Source organism: Pinus tabuliformis, chromosome 6, assembly GCF_031772625.1.
Source record: "Pinus tabuliformis cultivar Carrire ecotype Pingquan chromosome 6, CPIR1, whole genome shotgun sequence".
Lineage (NCBI taxonomy): Eukaryota > Viridiplantae > Streptophyta > Pinopsida > Pinales > Pinaceae > Pinus > Pinus tabuliformis.
The window spans coordinates 982,880,025-982,886,911 of record NC_142292.1 but is presented as its reverse complement, the minus strand read 5'-3'; the positions used below and the strand labels follow the sequence as shown (position 1 = coordinate 982,886,911).

The window sequence follows — 6,887 nt, the reverse complement described above, 5'->3', positions numbered from 1 at the left end:
CACTGAAGGGCTGCTGATCAGGTAGACTCTGTGTAACTGTTTCAGACCAATCTTTTGACTAAGGCTTAGCCTCCTTAGTCTGAGAGGGCTCTCTCATAGGTTATTGATATTGAACAAGATGGCTAACTCTTACAAGACACATGAAAAATGTATTGGCTGGACAAAATTGCTTCCCATTGGGCTTATGGAGTCACTAATATCTCAGTAAACAATAACACTATCCTTTCATAGAAATCAGGGCACTTTACATCTAATGTTCAAACATAACTTACATGAAACACAGTTTTCCTAGGCATACAGGAAGTCAGAGCATGATTCATGAGTTCTGAGTGATTATGCATTAACCAAACTGTAAAAGAACATTAAAGAGAATAAACCATCATACATTTGAACAACAAGATCTATTGTGAATCCTGAGAAGAAACAACAGTCATTTGCATTACTGAAATCTGCTATACATAAACCAAAACAGTCTTCTCCAAAAACATCCAACCCCAATTACATCCCAGTCTGATCCATATATAGGAATACATACTTAACCACCTCGAGCTTCCTCCTCCAGCATGAGGGGAGCATCGAAGGCTACTATTAACTATCCCTATCTACTGTGTAACTAATTCATTAATTACATAATTGCTGAACTGTAATTACAAAGGGTCCTAATTTATTCAAAACTCAAAATCTGTCCTCCTCGTAGCATGATTCCTTCCTGACTCTGTACACATGTCTTCTTTCTGTTTTGGTTGAGATATCTTGGAGGAGAATACACTGAACAAGCTGGCTTTGGATACTGGCTGCGTAGATGGCTCATTAATCAATCAAGATAAGTGCCATGTTTTCACGGTCCTTGTCTCCCATCATTCTTCACTACTTAAAGAACATGTTCCCAGCTCTTTAATTCTTCAAAAACAACGAATATCACCATATTCCCCAATGAGCTGGAAACCTTGTGGACTGAACAGGTGTACAAACCAAAATCTCCGGTAACCTTAACCAGAACCCTAACAATTCGGTCATAAAGTACCTTTAACGAAGCTTTAGCAAAAAACAAAATATTTCACCTTTTCCAAAAGGCATACTTGTCATTCTCTGAATAGCTAGGATAGTCTTATGTGGTCTCCCTTATGTTCCTTAGGCATTTTCTTCAAAAATTTTCTGATTTGTCAATCATAATTGATTGGCTCAACTGAAACATGCAGCTACAGCAGTTTCGTAGCGCGCTACGAAACTGCTGTGTAATTTAAAAAACACATCTTCAACCTAAAATTTGACTGTCTTCAAGTAACAAGGAAGAAGAGATGGATGCCAATCATTGACAATGAAAATAAAACCCTTCCCATGAGGTCCACTAAAGTGTTCACTGCTTGAGAGCTTAATAATCTTTGGAGCTTCAATAGCTGCCTGACATAAGAGGCTAAAACGAAGTTCATTGTCTTGAGTTTTTATCCCTGAACAAAAGATAACTGCCTCAGAAGGTTTATGATCTTCTGCTTCAACACCATCATCTGTTAAAATGCCACATTCCGCTGCAATTGCTTTAGCTGTGTTAATATTGTCACCAGTGACTATCCTCACTGTAATACCTGCCATATCATGCTGTGGAGATGCTTTCTCAGATATGACTTCCATTAATTCACTCAGTTCCATGCCAAAGTCAATCAAAGAAACAACAGTACATCTGTTGCAGAAGAAATCAAGCTTTGTCATGCGAATGTTCATCTGAGTGTCTGTTCCATCATAGTGAGGAGAGTTGGGCTACCTTGTAACAAATGTGACATTCACAAAATCAGATACATCTTCCTCTTTGGTTTTTTCCCCTCCTACGGGTAAATTCCAATCAAAAGTTCATATTTGGAACTTGTAAGAAGGGTTCCAAAGTCATGTGATGAATTTTGTTTTGGTGTCGAGGGGAAAGAACTTAAGATGCTTTACTGTCCATATATTCAATTAGCAAATCCTGCACCATCCCTCTGTCTGGCATCTTTCCAGCAGCGCCATATATTGGAGCCATGCCATCTTCAAATGCACTTGGATTTTCTTGCACAGTTGTAACTGCTTCTTTCAGATCTTTCAACCAATCTTCTGCTATAAGGGTATGCTGAAGAGTCAGACATATGTGTATGCTGTTAGGTCTTTGTAAAGCATTTAGATGCCATCCTCGTGTTGACAGAACATCATTCACTTTAAAAATATCGAGCTTATCTGATCCAAATGCAATGACTGTCATGTTTGGTCTTCCCACAATGAATAGTTCTGGAATTTGCTTTATTCCTTCCTGAAAAGTTTTTTATACTTCCATTACTTTTCTCACTGCCTCCAGATATCCTTCCTCCCTAACACTCATCATAGCTACCCAGGCACCAGCAATAAGACCACCAGGTCTGCTTCCAGCAATAGTTGGTGAAACATAAAGACCTCCTGACCACTCCGTTACAGCCACAAATTGTTGCTTTCTGATTTCATGATTGCGATACAGCACAACACTTGTGCCCTTTGGCCCTAGGCCATACTTGTGAGTATCCACTGATATTGAAGTTACTCCTTGAACAGTGAAATCAAAAGGTGAAATTGGATACCCTAATTTGCGAGCAAAAGGAAGCACAAAACCTCCAAGGCAGAGATCAACGTGAAAGCAAATACCGCAACGCAAGACCAAGTCTCCAAGTTCTTCGATGGGATCAATGATACCATGAGGAAAACCCGGTGCTGAGCCAACAATCATAACCGTATTCTTGTTCAAATAACGCTGGATTGCTTTTACATCTGCTTGGAAATCTTCATTTACCGGTACACGCCATAGCTTGATTTTAAGGTATTGGGCCGCTTTATCATATGCAGAATGGGCAGATTCTGGAATTATCATTTCTGGTTTCATAATTCCCTTCTTGACTTTCATATAATCCCGTGAAGACTTTACTGCAAGTATAATACTTTCTGTGCCTCCCGAAGACATATTACCACAAACTTGTCCTCCAGATGCTTTTTCTCTACTACCAAACATGCTTGCTGTCATTGCTACCACCTCACTCTCAAATCGTGCTATACTTGGGAAAACGCTCAAATGCAGCGGGTTGGTGTGAGAAAACATGGAATATGCTTCATTTATCAGTGAAAAATGTCCTTCGGATTCACTCCCACCAATATACACTGTACCAGAGCATCTTCCTTGCCATCGCACATCTTTTGACTTCTCAAATTTCAACCTTTCTATGACTCCTATACCAAGACCAGCCCTTGGCAGCTCAGTTTGCCAATTTTCTCGTCCAGATTTAACACTAGACTGCATCTTGTCAACAACCTTTCCCTTCTCCCGTTCGATGTGGGTCAGAGAGCATGGCCTCCATTAATTTCCCGAGGAAGCCTGTAACGAAGTAGTTGTTCCTCAGAGGTTATCGTTGCAGTGATTTTCATCCTTATTGCATTTGCACCTTCTGTAGTTTTCGACAGGAGATCAAGAACTCCAATTATACCTTTGCCAACACCTTGAACAAAACCCTCCACACCAGATGATCTGGCACCTACAAGTGGCTTTGTTACAATACCTGTAACTCCGCGAAATAGTCCTTTGCAAAAGCCCCTTTGATGCCAACAGAGCCTGCACGTGTCAAGACTGACATGTAAGACCTTACACATGCTATTCCCGTAAAATTCTTGCAGAAAATATGACAGCTGGGGTGAGATGTGCTATGGATCAGCACGAATTCCCCATTTCGTAGCGCAGTTAGTGCAAACTCAGTGTTTTCCGCTACGAAATCACCTAAACTGAGCTGCGCTGCGAAACTGATAGAAAGGATTTATGTGCCTTTGACAAACAACCGAACTGATGTGAAAAATTTAAAAAAAAAAATTCTTGAGTGATAACAGTGGCTCCACTTGGGATAGTGTGCTCCTGCAGTACACTAAGAACATGCAGATCCAGTGCCTTATTCATTTATGACAAACAGAAATTTGCTTGACAAGCATGACTGTAGGAGAAAGAAAACTACTTCTACTGAAAAATGCTCAGTTGACCTTGAGCTTATTTGCATTTACCTACCTACCTACCCTAACAATTTCAACTTCTTTCTGCTCAATCAATATGAAATTTCCAATGTAGCCAATCCTCTGTTTTATCTGATATTTGAGTTTATTGACTGCATCGGAGTTCAGAGCCACAATGAAATTGTGATGACCACTACCACTGAAATTGCCTCTGATCTTTATAGGAAAACTGAAACACTGGAGAGTAAAACTCTTCCATGTAGTCAGCTATAGGATCCCAGAATACATGATCAACTTGATTTTTCCTGTAACTTTCCGGCTGTGCAAACTGATCTTCAACAACAGTGTTCAGTTCCTCAATCGTGAAAGAGAAAGGAACCAGCATTCTCTCCTTGCGTTCTGCCATAGAAAACTTCTGAAAATAATGATCATGATTATGAAAACTGTATGCCTGAATTTGGCCTTCCAAACCTTCAATTTCTTTTTCAATGTCCTCAGCAACTTCAACCAAAAATCTCATCTTATCCTCTGCTTTACAGTCAAATGACTTTAGATACGAGGACAAGGACAAAGAAAAATTTTCACCTATTTCTTCATTAATATGATCATCATTCCATTGTTTGAGACCATCAACTGAAGGAGAGTTTGCCACCACCTCTGACCTATCTATCCATTCCTCCAAAAACATAAGCCATAAGTCTTGAAATGACTTAACGGATTTGATAGGAAAACTTTCAATCCATTGTTTGCATTTCCCTTGAAGTGAATCATAAAATAACCTAATGCAAACATCCTCATGTTTAACTCTAAGAAGCTCAGCAAAATGACAGAAATCTGAGATATGCTTCAGAGTTAAACTCAAATCTTCTCCATTAAATTTGGGACCATTCCTTAGAAAATATGCATCCTTGGGAAAATGATTTGGGAAACCATGAATTCCTGAAAAATCTATGCATGCATACCTTGAGATAAGAATGGTAGCATCTGGGTCCTTCATAACTCCAGTGGAATCACCATGAATCTATGAATTTTGAATTATTCAACAATGGAGTCGCCAAGGTAGCTTTGCAGCCTCAAAAACCTTCTGAGTTCCTGGTACCTTCAGAAGTTCAGCTTCATAATTTCGGGAAAGAATAATCTTCAGGCTCCCGGCAAACGCACCAAAATGTTATCACAAAATCAAGCACTAAAGGGCTGCTGATCAGGTAGACTCTGTGTAACTGTTTCAGACCAATCTTTTGACTAAGGCTTAGCCTCCTTAGTCTGAGAGGGCTCTCTCATAGGTTATTGATATTGAACAAGATGGCTAACTCTTACAAGACACATGAAAAATGTACTGGCTGGACAAAATTGCTTCCCATTGGGCTTATGGAGTCACTAATATCTCAGTAAACAATAACACTATCCTTTCATAGAAATCAGGGCACTTTACATCTAATGTTCAAACATAACTTACATGAAACACAGTTTGCCTAGGCATACAGGAAGTCAGAGCATGATTCATGAGTTCTGAGTGATTATGCATTAACCAAACTGTAAAAGAACATTAAAGAGAATAAACCATCATACATTTGAACAATAAGATCTATTGTGAATCCTGAGAAGAAACAACAGTCATTTGCATTACTGAAATCTGCTATACATAAACCAAAACAGTCTTTTCCAAAAACATCCAACCCCAATTACATCCCAGTCTGATCCATATATAGGAATACATGCTTAACCACCTCGAGCTTCCTCCTCCAGCATGAGGGGAGCATCGAAGGCTGCTATTAACTATCCCTATCTACTGTGTAACTAATTCATTAATTACATAATTGCTGAACTGTAATTACAAAGGGTCCTAATTTATTCAAAACTCAAAATCTGTCCTCCTCGTAGCATGATTCCTTCCTGACACTTGACACATGTCTTCTTTCTGTTTTGGTCGAGATATCTTGGAGGAGAATACACTGAACAAGCTGGCTTTGGATACTGGCTGCGTAGATGGCTCATTAATCAATCAAGATAAGTGCCCTGTTTTCATGGTCCTTGTCTCCCATCATTCTTCACTACTTAAAGAACATGTTCCCAGCTCTTTAATTCTTCAAAAACAACGAATATCACCATATTCCCCAATGAGCTGGAAACCTTGTGGACTGAACAGGTGTACAAACCAAAATCTCCGGTAACCTTAACCAGAACCCTAACAATTCGGTCATAAAGTACCTTTAACGAAGCTTTAGCAAAAAACAAAATATTTCACCTTTTCCAAAAGGCATACTTGTCATTCTCTGAATAGCTAGGATAGTCTTATGTGGTCTCCCTTATGTTCCTTAGGAATTTTCTTCAAAAATTTTCTGATTTGTCAATCATAATTGATTGGCTCAACTGAAACATGCAGCTACAGCAGTTTCGTAGCGCGCTACGAAACTGCTGTGTAATTTAAAAAACACAGCTTCAACCTAAAATTTGACTGTCTTCAAGTAACAAGGAAGAAGAGATGTATGCCAATCATTGACAATGAAAATAAAACCCTTCCCATGAGGTCCACTAAAGTGTTCACTGCTTGAGAGCTTAATAATCTTTGGAGCTTCAATAGCTGCCTGACATAAGAGGCTAAAACGAAGTTCATTGTCTTGAGTTTTTATCCGTAAACAAAAGATAACTGCCTCAGAAGGTTTATGATCTTCTGCTTCAACACCATCATCTGTTAAAATGCCACATTCCGCTGCAATTGCTTTAGCTGTGTTAATATTGTCACCAGTGACTATCCTCACTGTAATACCTGCCATATCATGCTGTGGAGATGCTTTCTCAGATATGACTTCCATTAATTCACTCAGTTCCATGCCAAAGTCAATCAAAGAAACAACAGTACATCTGTTGCAGAAGAAATCAAGCTTTGTCATGCGAATGTTCATCTG

General features: G+C 39.2%; 1 pseudogene; it reads right to left on the bottom strand.

Annotated features, from left to right (window-relative positions):
* Positions 1–1,260: 1,260 nt before the first annotated feature.
* On the bottom strand, positions 1,261–6,872 carry LOC149262291 (sphingosine-1-phosphate lyase-like; annotated as a pseudogene).
* Positions 6,873–6,887: the final 15 nt, after the last annotated feature.